Source organism: Rissa tridactyla, chromosome 1 (genome assembly GCF_028500815.1).
Source record: "Rissa tridactyla isolate bRisTri1 chromosome 1, bRisTri1.patW.cur.20221130, whole genome shotgun sequence".
Classification (NCBI taxonomy): domain Eukaryota; kingdom Metazoa; phylum Chordata; class Aves; order Charadriiformes; family Laridae; genus Rissa; species Rissa tridactyla.
Window position 1 is genome coordinate 110,575,962 of NC_071466.1, and position 21,409 is coordinate 110,597,370.

Genomic DNA, 21,409 nt, shown 5'->3' on the forward strand with positions numbered 1-21,409 from the left:
ATGGATACCACAGGCACCAGCCACTCATATTCTGCTGCAGTAAACAGTACCTCGCTTTTTTGTTGCTGCTGCCTGCAACGATGTATTGTGCTCAGATTATACACACTTCATATATATATATATTGTTTCAGGTAATAGAAAGCAATTTCATATTGATTGCGGAAGCCTCAAAGGAATTTTCAAGGAAAAAACATAAACACCACGAACAGGGTAGAGAATAAAAAAATAAAACGGTCTGGCCTCATAACAGTACACACTGCATGTATACATGAAGTAGAAGATTATAGTTTTAATAGCTCAGACATAAAAGAATGGGGGAAAGAATTGGTATTCCATATATGCTAAAGACTAAATTTCCTAATGAATTCAGCTGCCATTTCATCAGTTAAATTAAGGAACAGTCCTGGTATCCTGATAGAAACCTCCTTTTCCCCAAAGCGTCTCTTCTCTCAGTCTTTCTTTTCCTTCTCGACTGGCCTCCAGACCCCAGAACAAGGAGGAGGAGGACGAGGAGAGGGAAAAGCGTGGCAGTGCCGCCATTGGTCTGTCCAGAGAGGGAGGAACTTCACAGAAACAGCTTTTTCTGGGCACAGATAAAGCTAGCATAATGCAGACCTTAAATTATGAAAGCAATATTTAAAATAATTAACAAAATGTCCTGCTACAAGCGTATTTGGGAGAATGGGGAAGGAAGCACTTTAGCTCCGATCAATCTGTTATCAATTATGGGAATAGTAAGTCTACGAATACTGGGATAAATCCACACAGGGGATAACTTCTTCATTGAAATCAAACCTTAGTGGGGGAAAACACCCAAAAAAACATACACAGTCCTGTGCTAACACACGTATGGAAGAAAGGTTGATGAACAGAAAGAGGTAAGAACAAAAGAGAAGAAATAAAAGGAATTTAATTAAAGTAACTGATTTGAAAACGTAGGGTATGTTTATCATTACAAACCTTCTTTGCTTGTACTGTACGGCAGCAGCAGAACGAACTCTTCCTGTTAATGATGTTGGTTTGGCTTTAGCCCAGGTCCTGCGCTATCAAAGCATTTTATCTGTACATTTTCGTTCTTCATTATTATAGGGGTTGCTGTAAAGAAGGTTATTTTTACGTTAATGATCTTACTTATTCCTGCTCCCTCAAAATTCCTTTCCTTTAATCTACTTTTAAGAGAGTTTGGCAGAAAAATTTCCTCTCTACATAAAGAGATAGGGAAAAGGTCCCTTCCCCTCTCAAACTACACTTAAGGCTTGTCAGATACAGAGGAGGAAGTGAAGAATGATGACAAAGGAAAATAACGAGGAAGATAAAGATACAGTCTTTGCTCATATAAAGTTACTCCAAGAAGCATAAACCACAAGCAGATTCTAACCTGCATCGAAAATAATTGTTACTTTGCCCATCTTCTACTGGTTTGTCTCTTCCAAACACATGCTTATTCAAGTCATGAATACTTAAGCAAGGTAGCATTATTTACTTCACTTCATCCAGTGTGGTCTTTCTCATACCCTTGGAGTGTTTCCTGATGTAGTTTCCTTTGGACCAAGTTTTAGAGGCATGTACCAAAAAGGCCAACTTGACATGTTGTCTCTTGGTGGTGATACAAACCCAACCATTGTTGCTCTCTAGAATGCACTCTTTATTAAGGCAATACAGTATTAATATTGCTATTACTATCTATGATTTATTCTTGGCAGCCCTGGCAAGGCATTCCTGACCACTCCAGGGTCAACAGCCAAACTTTCTGTCTAATTCAAAATTGAAATAAGGCTCATCCCAGAAAACCTGATGATCCCTGTCTTATCATTTGAAGGGAGGGGCAGAAATACACCATTTTCTCCAGTTTTTCCCCTTTCATGGTTACATCACTCTTCCAGGTTCAAAAGAGAATAGCCAGTGATGCCCTTGTGAACTGACACAGAAATTGTTTCACAGAAATGCCAGCAAGAGGTGCTCGAGCATCAGCTGCTCATTACCCCCTTATGATTTGCATGCTGCTGACACTTCAAAGCTTCGTCAGTGAGGGGTAAAACACCTAAGGCTACTCATGATGTAACATCTTCCACGGTATAAAAAGTATCATTTAAGGAAGTACTAACTATAACTGGTTTAAGTACATAATGTAACTAGTATTAACATTAGCTTAATTAGAATTGGGAAACAGCCAACATTTATTTTCTTTATATGCACTTTTTTTTTTGTTAAAATACATTAGATGACATGGAGATGGTTGTGGGAGATTTGAATAGATTCATGGTGAGCAGTGACTGTGGAGACCAATAATTTTGTTCAAACCACATGAAAGTTGCATGACCATAGTGAATTATAGAAATAAAGATTGGCAGCCTAAGAGAAAAGAAATTGTAGTGCTGAATCAGACTACTACAAAATTATCTCCTGGGTCACCTATTTGCTTGCGCCAGTAGAAACCTACTATGAAAGCAACACCGATCACAATCCTTTCAGTAGACATCAGAAGAAAAGGAGAATGGTGGCCTTAAAATTAAATTATTTTCACATTCCTACAGTCTATGTAGTCACCTGTATAAAGTCAAAATAGACAGAACCTCTGTAGGAACATCAAAAAATAAGTCTGTATTTACTTGTTTTAAAAGAAAAATAGAATAACCACATGTCTATAATTAAACCCTTCATTAAAAGACAGTCTAGTTCTGCAAGCGTGAGGTAAGGGTTTAGAAAGTGGTTCATAAAGCCCTGTGGAAAGACCAGGACTCAGCAGACCGAAGCAGGGTGTTCCTGTTCTCTGAGAGGAGGGGCGTATTCTTGGCTGGGCCACAGTAACAGAGCATCACGGAGGCGAGTGAAGTCTCTGTGGTCAGCAATACCACATCAGTGTGTACTACTTCATATCTGTCCTGACAGGTCGACTTGGTGGAAACCTGCTCAGCTGATCTGGTGCCTTTCACAAGCATTAGAGCTTACCACATTTTGCACTGCTCACCAAAAATAAACAAAATAAAAAGACTGCCAGTACTTGTGACCTCTCTGTCAATTATATGGCTAAAATTCTATTTTATATTAATTTGGTGCTATTTCAAATGAAGTCTCACAGGTCTTTGCACAATGATGTTAAATTTTCCCAGGCACAACCGCAAGCACTTCACTTCGTAAGCCTTGGAGTCCTATTTGCCTTTTGTGTAGGTGTGCTGCAGGGGCAGCACATAATCAATCGCCTGCAAGATTAATGCACAAATATCTTTCATTACTTCCAAATGGTGAACTCCTACTGACAACAGGAATTCTTTTTATATTGGTTCTAAAATCCATAACCTTTCTGTTGCAATAATAAAGTCCACCCCTCCTCTGTTTCTCCATTCCTCAGGACTAACCAGCTCTTCCAGTATGAAATCTTTGCTCTTCTGCATACTGCCAACACCGCTTAACTTCACATCATGAACTGTTCTCACTAGCATGCTCCCTATGTGAAAAGTATTAATGAAATAGTAAGTAAGAAAAACCCCACCACTGATCCTAAGGAAACTTCATCTGTAACCTTCTTCAGCAACAAGACCAAACCTTTTGCCAATTTGTTATTGATCTCAGATTTCTGCTACTTATCCCCATCTTCTTCAATATAGCAAATTTTCTATGTGGTACTATTTCAAATTCATTACAGAAGTCCACACAGACCAAAATCTAATATTTTTCTTGCCTACAAAATCAGTTACTTAACCTGGTATTTTCATTAAATGAAGATTTTATCTGGTGTGATCTTGCTTCAGTAAACAAATGCAATGATATATCCCATTTTTTATTTGCTGTCATATTTCAGTTATTGTTTCAATGAAAACTCATTATAGTGACATAAATTGCAGATTAAGAGGCAGATTAAGAATTTGATGGGTGAATTTGAACAAAGTAACTTCAAATGTTTTGGCCTCCCATCTTTACCCGGGAATAACAATATGGAGTTTCTTTAAGAGATATGGTGAAAAAAATACACCTGTAAAATCTAGATAATGGTAACTATTGTTGATTCTTCTTCATATTGCATATTTTTCTAACCCAAGTGTTATTACTGGGTAGCACAGTCAAATTACGAATGCAGTAATACCATTTAAGAAAGAAAATTAAATGGTTGAAAAACTAAACATTCAGCCTGAAAACTGTTCTTGTTGTTATTGATATTGTTTTATCACCTGGGAAGCACTTCTGTAAAGTATCCTAACAACAAAACTGTGCTCCATGATTACTACTTGTGTGTGAGAAAAGGCGTCAGGTGGATTCAATGGAAAACAAGATGACCATTTTTGAACAGAGGTGTCCATAAAGCCTGACTTCTGTGGAGTCTTTACAGCACTGCATCAGAGAAGAGTTTTGAGTGCGGATGGCATGAAAGACATGTTTCTGTAGATATTTGAAAGGGGCTCCTTTCAAATATCTACAGAAATATTAGATTTCTATAGATCTAAAACATGAGCACAGCAGCCTGGAAGGGGCATCCCGATTCTTCACTGGAAAGGAAAGTTTACAGAATCAACTGGAATGTGGTCCAGCACTCTCTGCCAGAGGCTGATGCTTTACAAAAGAGCCCCCCAAACTACTTTCTTCAGGTGTCTCTACTTGCAACAGCTGTAGTTCTGAACAAGCAGAGGCGTGCCTCTGCCCCACCTCCTCCCAAACGGGAAGTTTCCCAGTCCCCAGGTCTTATAGCCTCCACCTTGAGGGTTGGTTAAAGCGAGGCTCATACGGGTTTTCAAAGCACCATAGTTTTCTCCTCACCACTCTTCCCAAACTGTAGCTCAGGATAGTCTGGCACCTTGTGCTTCCAGCTTTGGTCTGAACTTGCTTCACTGAGCATGCCTCGAGGGATGCCCCAGAGCTGGCCTGGGACTGGGAACACTCAGAAACAGGCATTCATTCAGCTGCACTGACTATTTTTTCATCGAAGATTTACTCACCACTATCTATTTTCAACATGCCCTTTTCTCTACTCTGTGAGCCCTGATACAGGCCCTCCTGAATCGAGGCTACTCTCAACTCTCTGATCTGCCCCATATGTTACCTATGTGTTGCCTTCAGCAACCTCTGGTAAGTCTCTATTTGCACAATTCACCCGTGAAGCCTTCAGGGCCTCTACCTAAGGGAGCTGCGTAACGCCCCCAGCTCTATGTCCCACAGACCCACACAACTTCCAACTTCATGATCAGCTTCAGACATGAGTTGTAGAAAACCAAGAAGCAGAATCTGAAAGGAAGGTGTTTTCCATATTTTTGTCCTGTGTGCCCTCTTCAAGTGCACAGCTGACAGTAAATATCAGAAACTAAGTCAATGCCATGAGCAGAGAGAATGAGGATTGATACCTGGATGTCCACAGGAGATGACAGAAGTTACCCAGCACCAACACAACACAACAGCAGTATGAATGTGATGCAGAGACCCACAGTGCACCATGCCATATGTGGGAGAGGTACTATTTTGAAGCGACTTAAAAGAGAAAAGCCACCAACAGGAGCTGCTCCTGGGACAAGAAAGGAAAAGCAATTTCATATCCCACTGGGAGAAGAGTAAAAAGCTGTCCAGAGGAGAAAAGCAAGACAACAGCACATTGAGGGCAGAGTGGTGGTGTGGAAAAGAAGAATATGACAATAAACTGCATGGTTGTTCTGGGAATCAGGAATAGCAAGATTTATAACACAGCAGAATAAGGATAAAAAAGTATAAGAAGGAAAGTTAATGGATTTTTTTTTTTTTAAGGGCAAAATTCTTCCTGCACTAAAGGAAGCACATTACCAGTTTCAGAGTCACAAGAGCGGCTTTGCTTTTCCCTTGCTTTGAAGTCTGCATGCCAGCATTGCATGCCAGCAATGCAGCAGCATTCTGTGCCCACTTCTGTGGATACAAGCAAGTACATACCTAGACCTAGAGAGGGACAAAATAATCGCACCAGAAGCTTAACCGGTAAGACATGTTTTTTGAAGCAACCAATCTTCCTGAAAGCTTGCCCACTTTCACTTATGACTATTAACTTCTAGGGCCCACAAACTATAAAAGCAAACTCTAGGACAATTCATACCACTAAGACAAAGTGGAAAGAAAAGTCTTGTATTATATGGAAATAATTATATTTGCAATTTTTCTTTGCTATTAAAGGAAAGTCAGTCAAAATCTAGCTAACACTTCAAAGAAAACAAATCTCAGGGAGAATACTGCCAAAACGCTGTTTAATGTCATATTAGTAAATGCTTGTCAGATCTTCAAAGGTGTAATTAAAGACATGGCTTTTAAATCGGCAAGATCATGAAGCAGATCCTCCTGGAAACTCTGCTAAGGCACGTGGAAAATGAGGAGATGATTGGTAACAGCCAACATGGCTTCACCAAGGGCAAGTCATGCCTGACAAATTTGGTGGCCTTCTATGATGGGGTTACAACATTGGTGGATAAGGGGAAAGCAACTGACATCATCTACCTGGACTTAGGCAAAGCACTTGACACAGTCCCACATGACATCCTGGTCTCTAAATTGAAGAGACATGGATTTGACGGATGTACCACTCAGTGGATAAGGAACAGGCTGGATGGTCGCACTCAAAGAGTTGCAGTTAATGGCTCAATGTCTAAGTGGAAAGCAGTGACGAGTGGCTTTCCTCAGGGGTCAGTATTGGGACCAGTGCTGTTTAACATGTTTGTCAGTGACATGGACAGTGGGATTGACTGCATCCTCAGCAAGTTTGCAGACGACACCAAGCTGTGTGGCGCGGTTGACACGCTGGAGGGAAGGGATGCCATCCAGAGGGACCTGGACAGGCTTGAGAGGTGGGCCCATGAGAACCTCATGAAGTTCATCAAGGCCAAGTGCAACATCCTACATGCGGATCAGGGCAATCCCAAGCACAAATACCGGCTGGACAGAGAATGGCTTGAGGGCAGCCCTGAATAGGAGTACTTCGGGGTGTTGGTTGATGCTCAACATGAGCAGGCAATGTGCTCTTGCAGCCTAGAGGGCCAACCGTTTTCTGGGCTGCATCAAAAGAAGCATGGAGAGCAGATCAAGAGAGGTGATTCTGCCCCTCTACTCTCCTCTGGTGAGACTCCACCTGGAGGCCTGTGCTCAGCTCTGGGGCCCCCAACATAAGAAGGGCGTGGACCTGTTGGAGTGAGTCCAGAGGAGGGCCACGAAAGTGATCAGAGGGGTGGAACCCCACTCCTATAAAGACATGCTGAGAGAGTGGGGGTTGTTCAGCCTGAAGAAGAGAAGGCTCCAGGGAGACTTCATAGCGGCTTTCCAGTGTCTGAAGATGCCCTACAAGAAAGCTGGAGAGGGACTTTTTACAAGGGCATGTAGCAATAGGATGAGGGTAATGGTTTTAAACTGAAAGAGGGTAGATTTAGATAAGATATCATGAAGAAATTTTTCACTCTGAGGGTGGTGAGGCACTGGAACAGGTTACCCATAGAAGCTGTGGATGCCTCATCCCAGGAAGAGTTCAAGGCCAGGCTGGATGGGGCTTTGAGCAGCCTGGTCTAGTGGGAGGTGTCCCTGCCCATGGCAGGGGGGTTGGAACTAGATGATCTTTAAGGTCCCTTCTAACCTCAACCATTCTTTGATTCTATGAAATGGTTAAGGCCATTTATGAACTCAGACACTGGTGAATCTTTACATTTTGCTAGACAGAGGCCTCCAGGAGCAAATTTCCAGTTCATTTGAACCAGATGCTGTATGTGAATTTTTACTTTCTATTTCTATTGGTAAAAGTTTCCTAATGACATCAAGGCTGAAGTTTTAACAATAAGAAAATGATAACTATATCAAACAGCATTATTATACTTCTCAAAATATATTCAAAGATGTTTGAGAAGACACAATAACAGCAAAGTTCGTTTTACACAGTAGGACAAGAAATGTAAACTTTTAGGAGGGGTCTTTAGACATGCATAAGAAGGAAGAAAAAATAGCAAAATACACCCAGAATTTTAAATATCTCTCTCCTTTTTTTTTTAATATAATTTTATAATAGCAGTGGTTTCTAGGATTCTTGCAATTTGGCTATACCCACATTTAACTTAAAATGTAGTTATTTTTCTTCTTTATCGACAAAGAAATTCCATTAACCTTGAGCTTGCAGTGTCAAAACAGTGATGGTGAAATCTGCAGTTTACATTGCTCTTTGCACTCCCAAAAACATTTAGTAAAAATATGGCTGAAAGCAATCTGCAGAAAGTATAGGGGTAGCTAATGGAAAATAGTATGACAGATCAACACAAGGATTTTAAAAAAGAGCCCATTTGTCTGCCAACATCATTGTCACAGTTACTTTTCTGTTTTAATAAATTCTAAAAAATAAAAAGAAGTGCTGAAATTCAGTCAGAATGATTCTGTACTTTAAAATTAGGCCATAAATATGATTTAATATAGGATCACCTTACCTTTTTAATACAAATGTTTTAAACCTTATTTTATGCTCCACATGAATTATACATCTGCAGTTCATATCATTTATAAATGACATGGCCTTTAAGGAATTTGACAATGGACTGATCTAAGATCAAGGGGAAGTTCCGCAGAACGCTTTTAGGAATAAACATCAATCTGACATTATAATTTTTTAGGCATTTTGAAGTGAAGTATCAATTTTATCAGATAATTATCTACTAGAGGTCAGTGTGTGTCAGTTTCCAATCATTTTCTATTACAAATATAATACAGAGAAGGTATATATGTACTGGAACACATTTTCCTGGCATAGTTATAACTAAGTAGTCCTTCAGGCTTCAGGAAGATAGCAGAGGTAAAACAAAGATGTTTAAGCTGCTCTCCTGAGCAGACAAGTTGCATAGCTTTAAGTCTCCCCTTATGGTACTGTCCTAGGCAAGGATAAATTAGTGAAAAAAGCTTAAATTAATCATGGCTAACACTCAATGCCATCTCAGAAACACTGTAGTTCTCAGCATAATAATATAAAAACCTAAACTTACCAGCAATCACAGAATAACATAGAAAAAGCTTATTCAAATTTCTTTCTTCCTCACTATGCACTTTAATTCTGCTAGGGTGCCTCTTCTTTCCTTTTTATGAATCTTTTCCCAGATCATCCTTTATTTTAGAATCAAATTTGATCTGTTTCACCATAAAGAAATGAAATTGGTCTTACCCTAGTTTATGAGTGTAAACAAAAAATAACTGCAATCACCTGATTAGTTACTATTTCTTTCCCTTAAACTTTCCATAAACTACTTTCAACTCTCGCAGTTGCAAATTAATTTTTTCCAGAGCACCGCATGAAAAACAAGAACATTGCAGACAAACAAAATGAGTTCAAAGGTGTCTCTTGATCTACATCAGTGTAATCATGGTGAGAGTCTGCCCCATAACGTCTGCTCATTTTTACTGTGGTAAGAGACGTGCATAGAAATGCTTTAGGAGAGACAAAGTGGAATGTTATGTCATGCAATTATTTTAGGGTAGCATTGGTTTGGGGTTTTTTATTCTTCTCAAGATTACAAAATATTAGTGTGATTTTCATCTGTTGACCTCTTTCCAAGACCACTTGACATTAAGCGCTATTGGTTCTGCATCTGATTGTAAGTACCAGGCAAAACTTTAAATATAGGTTTTTGACTTGCGAAACAGAGCAGGAGGATGGATTCTGCACCTACTGCAGTCTCTGTGAGAGGGTATGTAGCTTTGGACACCCCCATCACTTCTTCAAACATCCTTCCCTTGTCTATCTAGCTTGGAGGCCTTCGTGGAGATTCCGCTCCTTCTAGGCTCTAAACACTGATGGGCTGTGAAAGCACAGCTATAATCCAGGTAATAATAAATGTATTCACTCTCTCATCGTGTCGCACTACAAGAGCAACGCTTCAGGGGATTCAGTTGGGAACCTGGTAAGCTCCAGGAAGTTCTTCCACCTGTGAACGTGCCCAAACAGAAATACCCCTCAACTGTAGCCCCACAGGGCTCATTACAAGATAAAGAGCTAAGAATTAGCTTGCAGAGACTGAAAAAATTGGTGTAGAGGCTCCTCTCTATGTGATTCTTAGGTGATTTATGTTTTTCTGAGAAAGAATATTTTTCACTGCATAACTTCCATACTTAAATATTGCAAGGGAAGTCTAGGCCAAAGGAAAAACACTCTCTTTAAAAAATAAACAAACAAAAAATAAACAAAAAAAAACCACCAAAAAAAACCCCAAACACCAAACCTCATGTAAAGTTTTAGTGGTTGGGCTTTTTCTTTGTCTTTTGTTTTTACTCTGAATAAACTTATTGCCTAAATTGTCAGATAGTTGCATTATAGTCTGTCATCTCATACTGCAATATTGATTGGGTTTCGTAGGTTAGGACATTGTCTTCCCTGCCTTACCTGCCAGCCAGGCTGCCACTGCCTCCCTCCACGTCAAGGAAGTAAGCGTACGTCTAATACAGGCTTTTGGAGCTCTGCACAACCTCAGGGAGAGATATTCTCTAGCCTTAGGTGCGGACAACACCAGATAAGGTCCTTTCTGGCTATGCCACTTCTTAATTCCAGTTTGGCCATCCTGAAGGTCAGTTTAGACCTACAGTGCAAGCAGATGTAATGCATGTGATGTGCTCCTTCCAGTGCAGCCTGGGTTCACCATGCCCCAGTGGTGTCAGAGGTGCCTGCATGGAGAAGCCTGCTTTAGCCTTCCACAACCTCTTAATCCTCAAAGATAGTAGAGACACTACAGCAGAACAAAGCAAATTATTTTACCTCAAAAGCACAGTATCCAGAGGGTTACTCTGGTGTAACACAAACTATATTTTATCCTATTGGCTGTGGTTTTTTTTCCCGCAGGGTGCCAGCTATTCATCCCATAGAGTCCAAAGTGCACTGGAAACGCATTAATGAATCAGGCCTTGCGTTACAGTTATAGATGAGATATTGCCCCCATTTCACAGTTGGAAAAATAAGCGCACACAGAGAGCAAATGACTTTCACAGTTGCAGAGCATGCATATCTGTGGCAGAGCTGGGAGGGTTTGTCGACTATCCCTTTGCTTGAACCACCGCCCTACATCTACTCCTCCCCAGGAATAATTCTATTCTCATCAATGGCAAAAAACAGACAGAAGTTCCTGAGAACAGACATGCCTAAAAAAGTCTTTGGTACAGATTAAAAATGGACTTGAAGCTTTAAAAAGACAGTCTGGGGCTCTGGAGATGAGTAATGGGTTCTGAAGCTTCATTTTTAGTTTTTGTGGTTATGCAGCAAGATTTTAAATAATCAACCATCCCAGTCCATCTGGCTGTTCCTGCCAGTGATGATAGCGGTGGCCTCCTGCTTATACATGCTGTGCTCATCAACAAAATTCTGCAGCTGACATGCAGCATACTTGGGTTTTTTTCTTCCAGTTGGGCTTTGATCTACAGCATTCAAAGATGAGCAGTTCCTTTCAAGATATTTGCAAACCTTGTCAGAGTCTGATTGCAGCATGACATCGACATTAAGCTGATTATTACTTGTCTGAGGAAGCACTGTTTCCATGAACACACTGGCTTTTCTCCTGCTAGCTAGTGAGCTGGATATTGGCACGTAGCACTGTGGCAGCAGCTCCACAGCACAGAATCACAGAATGACAGGGGTTGGAAAGGACCTCTGGAGATCATCTAGTCCAAACCCCCTGCCAGAGCAGGTAACTGGTAACCATAGCAGTCCTGGTAACACTGCTGAAACAGAAAAGGATTCCATTTTCCTGTAAATGATGAAAAGTTGACAGCAAGATTTCAGGACAGCGTTGCTTTGTATCTCAGATTTTAAAAAAGCCTAACTATACCTACTTCAACTCTAACTTATTCAGTATACATGAGTAGTTACAGAAAGTCACCTACATAGTGTATTCATCTAATTAGTGTATTCATTATACACTAGCGTTGTAGGCGGAAAGGAAATATCGAAGGGGAATAATCTCTTTGGAAATGACAAAACATTACTTTTATTCATTCTTTTCTTTTCTTTCTTCACTTTTCACTGTTTCAACCCCCAATCCCCACCTTCTTTATGCTTTAAAAATGAAAAAAAAAACAGTCTCAGACTTTCAATCTGAAATGACTAGATTAAGGTAGAGAGACAACCTTTGTGAAAGAGCCCATGCATGCCATCTTTTTAGAAAATCATGGCACGCTCAGAGGAAATGCCCAGTTTCAATACATCATTCATCAACTCCTTGGTAAAACTGGGCAACCAAAATGCATCTGAAGGAAAACAAGGAAGTTTCAGTCTCTACTTCCCTCCCCGAGATCTTATATGCTCCTATACAATTGCTGGTCTCTGGAGAAAAGTCACCACAGGCCATATTCAAACTTCTGTTCTCTACTACTGCCTTTGGTCCACTTAGAGGTTGCTCTGACACAGCCTCCTCAAGTGGAAGCAAGAGACTGGAAGGGACCTAGACCTCCGTGATATCTGATCACATTTTGGGAGTTTTGCAGATTTTCTGCCAAACACAGTGGAAATGTTAAATGGTAAATGAGCCAAAGTCCTATGGGCATCTGACAAGCGAGACTCTGGAAGAGAACCGCTTTCCTGCACCAGAGCAGCTGAGCTAACAGAGTAAGCATTTATTTTCAGTGAAGCACAACCCTCTGTTTATTTTAGCATTGTCAAATTTTCCAGTAAAACCTTTGGGGATATACTCTACCTTCAGATGCATGCATATAACTTCCATTAACTTCAGGGAAAGTATGTATTGGGACAGGAAAAAAATCCTTACAGAAAAACATTGGGATCTTCCTCCATAATTGCAAGCCTTTCTGCATGTTATTAGTCCTAAAAATGTAAAGGTAATTCAGAAATTAAACAAATGCCCAACAGAAATAGCAGAAAATGTATAAACTGGTGGTATCTCAGTTCTCATTGTTAAAAGACTAACAGATATTTCGGTCTATTGCACCGACTGTTTGCTAATGATACAAATGATAAAGGAAGAAAGGAATTACTGACAAGGAAGGGCAGAAGAAAAAAACCTAGAAACAAAAAAAAAAAAAAAAAAGAAAAAGTCATTACTTCTACCCTTATTCAAATAATATTCCGAAAGAAACATTGATTAAAGGAAAATGAAAGATCTGAGGGCATATACCATTACACACAGGAATAAGCACACGCATACTATCAGAGAGTCTCGACAGACCCCAGGGTACGTGTCCTTCTCTGCTTGTTTAACTCCCTTGAAATCCACTAGTGTCAGAAAGGAATTAGCGTGACAGTTTGTACCCACTCAAGACTATTTGGGAACTGGCTCTAGCTGGTGTGCACAAGATTAAATAAGAGAACACCAGTGCTGTTTACTGCATTGTTTAATTGATCCATCAAGTGTATTTTTATTTCTGCACCTAGATCTAACTGACAGCTGGCGCGTCACAAGCATAGTCTCTACCTGCTATGGTTATATTTCCTAAGCTGTTTCAGTTTCCCTCCCTCTCCAAACGACTTTCCCGATTGTCACTTTAATAGTTGTACACTTCAGCAAAATGAGCTTATGCCACTCGCCTGCAGTGCCTTAGTTCCCAGTTGTCTTCTTTCCCTAAGCAAAATAAACTAAATGCCTAAAAAGGCTGAGCTTGCTTTTTCAAAATTATTTTGATTTTTTTATTATTTATTCATTCTTGCTGATGGTGCTTAGAGTAAATTGTAAGCGCCTCGCCATTGACTTATTTCTGTGTGTCCTGATGACTTTCCGAAACAATCCAGCAATAACTAGGACATGAAAAGAAATATATTCAAGCCGTATGCTTACTTTTACAGGTTGACTTATCACATCACTGTCTCCCAACCTTTTCTACTTTTTCTGCAGTGTCAGTCTCTACCTAATTGCCAGAGTTTCATGCAAACAGCCCTGAACCGTCTTTCACACTCCTGCTTCTAATAAACATCCCTGAACGAAGAGGAACCAGACAGTATTTATTCTTTAACCATGCGCACCCACATGATGCCTCTTAAATCTTTGCAAGGTCTCCCTGCCCCACAGAACTGAACGAAGCAGCCAAAGGTCTGTTAAATTTGGGCATAAAGAGAAACATTTGCTTTTACCTGTTCTTCGGTAGAAACAAACAGAACATCTCCTCTGAGGAACTTGTGCTGCATCATGCTACACAATGAAACATTTATTTTCTCAAATAAAATTACTCACTGAAACAAGAAAAACTTGATTTTTTTTAATTACTACTTATTTTAATTTGGAAAATAACAGTAATAGATACTACCCTAGAGCACTAACATGTTAGCATCTAGCACACTTCAGGAATAAGGCACTGAAAAAGACATACGTTTCAAAATTGCTTTCAATATAAATGTTAACCTGTATGCAAACCCATTTTGCCCCATAGCTACCCTCCTGACAAGAGACCATCATCAGGATAGTCTCTAAAAACTATAATCTGGCTTTGAAAACAGAAACTGAGGAGAAAGAAGTGCTAAAGTTTTTTTTCATATTTTCCTCGATTTCTTGAATCTGTCACTCCTTTTAGGAGATATTTCTATCAAAAAATAGAAATATTTCAAGAAAAGCACACAAAAAATATTCATAGTTGCTTCAGGTAACTGCAGATTTCTATGAGAGGATAAGTTGAAATAATTGTGAACGTTTTATACATATTATGTTATCTAATAAGTAAAACTACATATAAATCAAACTCCTTCATGTGAAGCTTGAATATGAAAATTGCCATTTTCATAGTAGAAGAGGGAGTAGAAAAAGGTCAGGATATGCCCTAACAATTCATTGCAACTGAAAGACTGCTTCTATCTTGCAGCAGTTATCTGCAACAGTAACTATAAAAACCTTCATCATCCTTCCTTTGGCCTAATTAGTAGTATTACAGTATTCTCCATTTTAACGTCACAGTGAGTTGGTGCAAGGTCTACAGCAATAGGAAGGATTTCAATGGCAATCCCTGAGCATAACAGAAAACAAGGAGAACAGACAGGAAGAAAAAGAAACAGGCCTGGTGCTGACCTTTCAGCTGTACAAACCTCCCCATAAAGTCCACACCACTCTAGAGACACATGTTTGAAATCAAAACCTTTTGGCAATCTGATCACCTTTGGTATTCTCTTATTCGGCCACTTTTGGTTTTGGGCTTGGAGAATTAATAAACCCTTCGTAAGCAGTCAAGTGTCATCAGCCCAATAAAAGGACGTCTGTCTCTGGGACCTTGTGGAGAGGTGCTAAGTACTTGCAGCTGCTGTACAGCTCCATGGACCTGTTCTGCAAGTTGTCGTCAGACTTCGCTTGCACATTTCTGCTTATGGCTCAGTTCTTGCGCGCTTTTGCAGCCTCAAATCACAGATACAAAAGTATAGGGGCCAGTCCGCCTCTTGTTTCTTTCAATTTTGCATGAATAGTCCCCATCACTTGTTACCAAAATCTTGTTGCCTTCACGATCCAGTCTGTAGTGGGGGAGGGGGGGGGGGGGGGGGGAACAACAAACAAAAAAACAATGAAAGAAAGTAAGATATCTTAAGTCTTTCCACTGACTTCAGTTAACTTTGAATCGGGTTCATAAATGCATGAAAGAAATAGACCCAACACTCAAAAGGCTTTTAAAATTCTTTAAAGAAATCAATAACTACTTAAAAAAAAGTATGCTATCATGCAAAATAGAATATAATTGCTCCGATACATGCAATGAAGAGCCACAAATATTAATAGTAGAGGTGCAAATATAAAGACAGATACTATACCTGTGCTGCCATTTTGTGGACTACCATTGTCTGCTATTGTTAGCTGGAAGGGTCAGTGCAGATATTTCTAACTTGAGAGGTACAACATGTTCCCAGTTAGCTGTCAATTGTAAATAATAAACTTTTTATGTTGATATTACTTGTTTCCTTAGGCATCCATACACAGTTCTACTCAGCTGGATTTTAAAAAAAAACAACCCAAACAACAGAAAACAAACAAAAAAAAAACAAACCACAAAAACCAAACCAACAAACACAACCCAAACCTAAAAAACCAAAAAAACGACACCAAAAAACTCAAATTCAACCGCTAAAAATCCTCAGACCTCTTAAAGCCACAAGAACATCCATTAATATAAGCGGCACTTCTTTTAAAATCTCTCTCCCATAAATTGTCATGCCAAGTACCTATATCCCAAGCCCTCTGGAGGAAAGTTTAAATGTAAGAAGCCAGCTCAAAATCCAGGTTTTCTTTGCTCTGGCACTTTTCAATAAATAAAACATTTTGTGTTGAGATATACTGCAAGAAAAACAAAACCACCCCTTTTTACATCCACAAAATGCAGGTCTGTGATCAAAATAAGCTGCGAGTGGTGGTGTAAAAGAGCGACAAGAAATAATGTTTGACTAAAAGCTGGTTATCATCTTATTTAAGCTTAATGTAACAGTGATGTTGCAAGATAAAACGGCTCAAAGTTTTATATAATGTTCCAAAAATTACATTAGGGCGTCGTTAGAGTTGAACAAGGACCAGCTGAAGTCCTCAGAAATAGTGTACTTCAGATGGCCGCACATGGAAACTACGCGCAACTGTCAGGGACGCATAGACAGATCAGACAGAGAGACAGGGATGAACACGCTACACTGCCGCTAGTCTTTCTAAAGTCTTGGTGAGAATCCCATGTAAATCTTCAGCGCAGAACAAATAATTTAATTGGCAAAGCTTTACCATAAGCAGCAAATCATTACTGCTTTACTTGGCATTTGTTTTAAATACAACATGCTGCATTCTTTTGGTATCCATGTGACGGTTACGCTCACATGTGCAGGAACTCTATTGCCCTTTAGCGTAATAGAAGAGGGAGAAGTATAGGAAAAGAGAGAAAAAAAGTCAGATGTCCCCAAATGAATCCCTGCTGTGCCTACACACACAAGTCATCTTGATGGAAAAATATTCAGTAAGTTATGTTACTGAATTAAACCCAGGTGAAGTTTGTAATGAGTCAGGATAATTATGGCAGAATTCCTCCAAGTCGAAGGTCTTGGCGACTGCTGGCTCATGTGACACAGCAGCTGCTTCAGTCCCACAGAACAAGTAGACTGAAAGTCTTTGACTTTCTACTCTTTTCCAAACCTTGTTTCTATTAAGGAATCTCCCCAGGCAGTTTACCCTTTTTTAGTATTAGTTTTAAATATACTGTCCAGTGTAATTTCACGGAGCTATTAGTTGTCAACAGGGGCTCCGGGGAAAACCAATTAGCACAAAAGATTCAAGCCTACAAGGATTTTTAATTATATATGAGTTCTTGCCTGAGTAAAAAACATAACAATATGGGGCCACCCCAAAAGCAGGTACATATTTATGTTAGCAGTATTGCAGCAGCACAGCCGCTGACAGAGACAGAAGCTCTACCAAAAGGCGTCATCCAAATGCTTTGCAAGGGTGGTCCCTACGCTGATGGGACGAGGCTATCAACAGGAAAGGCAGGAGTAGAGGAGAGCATGCAGACACGGAGAGGGAAAGCAACACAGGTCACAAAGGAGGGCAGTGACAGAATTATGCTCTGGTCCAGGCTTTCTGCTTCCAAGACAACACCCTACCCATAAAGCATGTCAATATTCACACCACAAATAACAGCGTCACCTTCCAGTCAAGGCAAATACAGATGTGTTTCAAGTGCGCCTTCCTGATTCTCTCTGTGGGGTATAGCTTGCAGACAAGACTGCTTTAAGTAGTATTTTAGAGAGCTATTAATTGTTTTACTGGTGCTGTTTTCCTTATCTCTCTCTCCACAAAAGCGCCTTCAATAAGCAACCTGTACATGACCAAGAAGACAAAACTGCATAGACAGAAATATCTCTGAAGATATATTAGAAACATTCAGCATTTCATGAACTGTGATATTAGAACAAAAGCATACTCCACAACAATTTCAATTTCTTTGCTTTTCTACAGCTTTACAAAAAGTGAACAGGGGAAATTTCCTATCAGAAGCCAAAGGCCAATAATGATATTTTGAAAGCCGAAAGTGTAGGAGACTGTCAGTACCTTTCCAGGAAAGAGGAGTGATGTTGAGAGGTATTGGTTTTGTACCTACTGATGACATTACAGTATATACATAACCCTGCATTGCAAGGAAACTAGGGACTAAACAATCATTTTGGCAATATCAGCTAAGTGAACAAGAAAAAGAAAACGTTGTGCCAGAAGACTTTAACAATACAGTTTCCAATGCCTTTTTCATTCTCATGGTACAACCTGGCATCAAGTAACTCTGCCGAGAATCCTGGTTAAGAGTCCTTGTCAAGGGCAACAACAAAATTCCCTTTAATTTAACAAAACTGAGATATTGCCATTCTGACGCTGAAGTAGAGACGTGAGGGTTTGGGGTTTTTTTGGGTTGGTTGGTTGTTTTGGGTTTTTTTTCGGGGGGGGGGGGGGGGGGGGGGGATGTGTCTGTGTTTCTTTGGGGGTGTTGGTTTTGGTTTTTTTTTCTTCCCCCTCCTTCTCCCTAAGAGAGTTGTGATCTTGCAAGTGAAAACGGAAATATTAAATCGAAATCTTGCAGGAACAGTGCATAGAACGCCACTTCAGGAGGAAGATGAACCTCCATCTTTGGAGGTTTTCAAAACCCAACTAAACAATGTCCTGAGCAACCTGCTCTAGGTGACCCTACATTGAGCAAGGGGGTTGGGCTAGACAATGTCCAGAGGTGCTTTCCTGCCTCAGCCATTCTGTGAGTAAGTGAAGATGAAGGTAACACCCAAACCGGGAAGAGAAGCATTTTAAGACATACTATTCTGAGCTAGTAAAAAGAGAAATTCAATCTTAAACCATTTTATTATCCCATAACACTCTTCTATTTGTTTAGATCAAAACTTTTAATTTCTGTAATCTTTTGGGGGGGGGGTGTGTCTCCCTTTTCTATCCAGGTAATAGAAAAAAAAATCTCTTTTAGGAATTGGAAATTGGCAACATATTTACAACTCAATTTCAGCTTTTTAAAAATCTTAATGAAAAAATACCAACAGGGTATTAGAGAATTATTTATTTTCAAGTATGGACATTTTGTTGGCTCTTCAGAAACATGCATTTTCTCAACACAAGACGTAGGCACTGTTGAATACCATGCTAGCTAAAATTACAATGTCAGTTTCATCTATGACCTAGAATGTAATTCTACATGAGATTTAATGTCACATTTCTGAGGAATCATCTCCAAGCTGTGAGAATTTTTCTGGTTAAAATTCAGCGTGCTGTGGTTAACAGATCCTGAAAACCCTTAAGGAAGAGGCCTGGTTACTACCTATTTAGAAGACGAAAAGGACAGAGATACTCTGCTGATATTTCCCGAATAGATATGGAACACTGTGGGCTAGAGCTCAGCATTTGCATGACTAAAGACAGGCTGCCCTTAAACAAGTAGCAAGATGATGTTTCAAAAGCGTTTTCTCACAAGGGTGAAATATTTGACACACCACATACAGGCCTCCTCTCTCCAAACCGGCCAATGAGCATGTTTTCTTTTTGATGCATCAGAGTTTTTCTTAATAAATATTTTTATCTGAGAACTTAATAATAAAAAGGAGCCTTGTGACATTATTGATGTCCATTTGTGTTTTAACTGCAATGCTGTGAATCAAAAGCTACCAAGGTGAAGTATAATGCCACAAGCCAAAGCCACTTGAAATCTCTGCACCTCCCGAAGGGAATTTCATGCAGGGGATGTGGATCATGTAGCAGAAATACAAAGTTTTAACAATTAACAGCACTAATGAAAGTTTCAAAGCACTTAGGACAGCGCGGACCAAAAATTATTATAGATCTTTGACAGAGTCGTTGCATAAATTCTTGAATCGACACTTGATCTGCTGATTCTGCACTGATTTAAGCTATCACTTTGGCAATATCTTTGTTGCCTGATTTTTCCTTCAGAATTTCTAGTCTCAGTAATTCTCCAGAATGCACATTCAAATACATCAAGAAATCACACTGAAATCTTTGTTAACTGAACTTCATTAAGGGTTCATGTATAAGATTTAATGTGGGCGTGTGTGTACGCAAACTTGATTCTCTACTTCCAGACAAGCAGGCAACGTGGGAAAAGGCATTGCTACTACAGGGAGCGAACACTATACTGCAGGAAATCAGATGATTTTCAAGTAAAACATACAATATGGAAACAAAACTTTGAAGTTCTTACTCTGCATTTACAGAAGTTACAGAATGTAAAGCTCTGTGGCAAACGTTGCGGCAAATCCTTCATGTCTGAAGGACTGTAAAAATCCGTAATAAAAATTCATTTTTTACAGGTCTAAATATCTGTCTCTGTCAATCACTCCATATATGTTTGTGCTCACAAGCTTAGTGGCTCAACTCAAGATTACTTTTAGGTTAATATTTAAAGATAAGGTTGAAGCAAAACAAGGCAGTAAGTACCCAACTTACTGTCAGAACATTATTATGGTAGACAGGATAGTTAAAGAATGAAAGGTCAAAATTTTCTGTGCCTGATACTCATTACTAATGAAGCAGCTCAAGTGTATGAAATTAAACCCTTAGAGGAAATCTTTAACACTGATTTTATTCTTATTTATAAATGCAAAACCCAGAGGCTTTCAGTCTAGTTTTAGGAAAAAAACAAGCTGAATTCAAGGTTAAGTTTGAAAAACTACAGTGGGATCTATTTAAGTTCTAGGCATTAAAAATTTTTTTAAAATAATCAATTAACAGAACCGCTAGAACAGGACCTCTTTTTCATGTATTTGTGAAAAAGACATCCTGGTTTTTTACTGAAAGTTTTCAAAATGAAGAATTCTTTTTCCCTATGTAATATATAAAAAATTTAGTAAGTAAAAAAATACTATCTTCTCCACATATTTTCTCTCTTCCAAGAAACGAAACTACAGAAATAACTTTTTGTAGATCCAATAAGTGAAAACTTCAGGCTGATGATATCGCTTTTATCTTTAAAATTCCAATTAAAACATTTTTCTCTGATTCCTTGAAATAACAGATTTTTAAAAAAGCACTCTCTTATGACACCTGTATTTCTCACTGTTAGCTGCTTAGAAATATCAAATAGACTTTTTCTGTATTTTTTACTAGATATGTAAATACAAAAGCAAGATATGCATATATATATTGTTTTCCACAATTAAAAAAATTTCAGACTTACACAAAATATAAGGACGTGAGATGAATGCTGAATGACACATTAAGCTTTGTTTCATAAGACCACCAACCCAGATAGGACTAGTCCATTCGTACGTGACGGTAGCGGTCAGATTTACCTCTGATCTTCATGCCCAGTAATTCAACGTACCAGTATGGTTTTGAGGAAATGGGCAGTAGGAGATGCTAACGTTGAAGGGATGCAAAGTGATGCTCCTGGGAACTTGTTACCACACGAGGTCTCAGGTCTGTCTGAAATTAGTGCATGTGGAGGAACGAAGACGACCAACTCTGCACAACTTTCTTGTCGTGATCGTCACTATTTTCCTCAGAAGTGATAT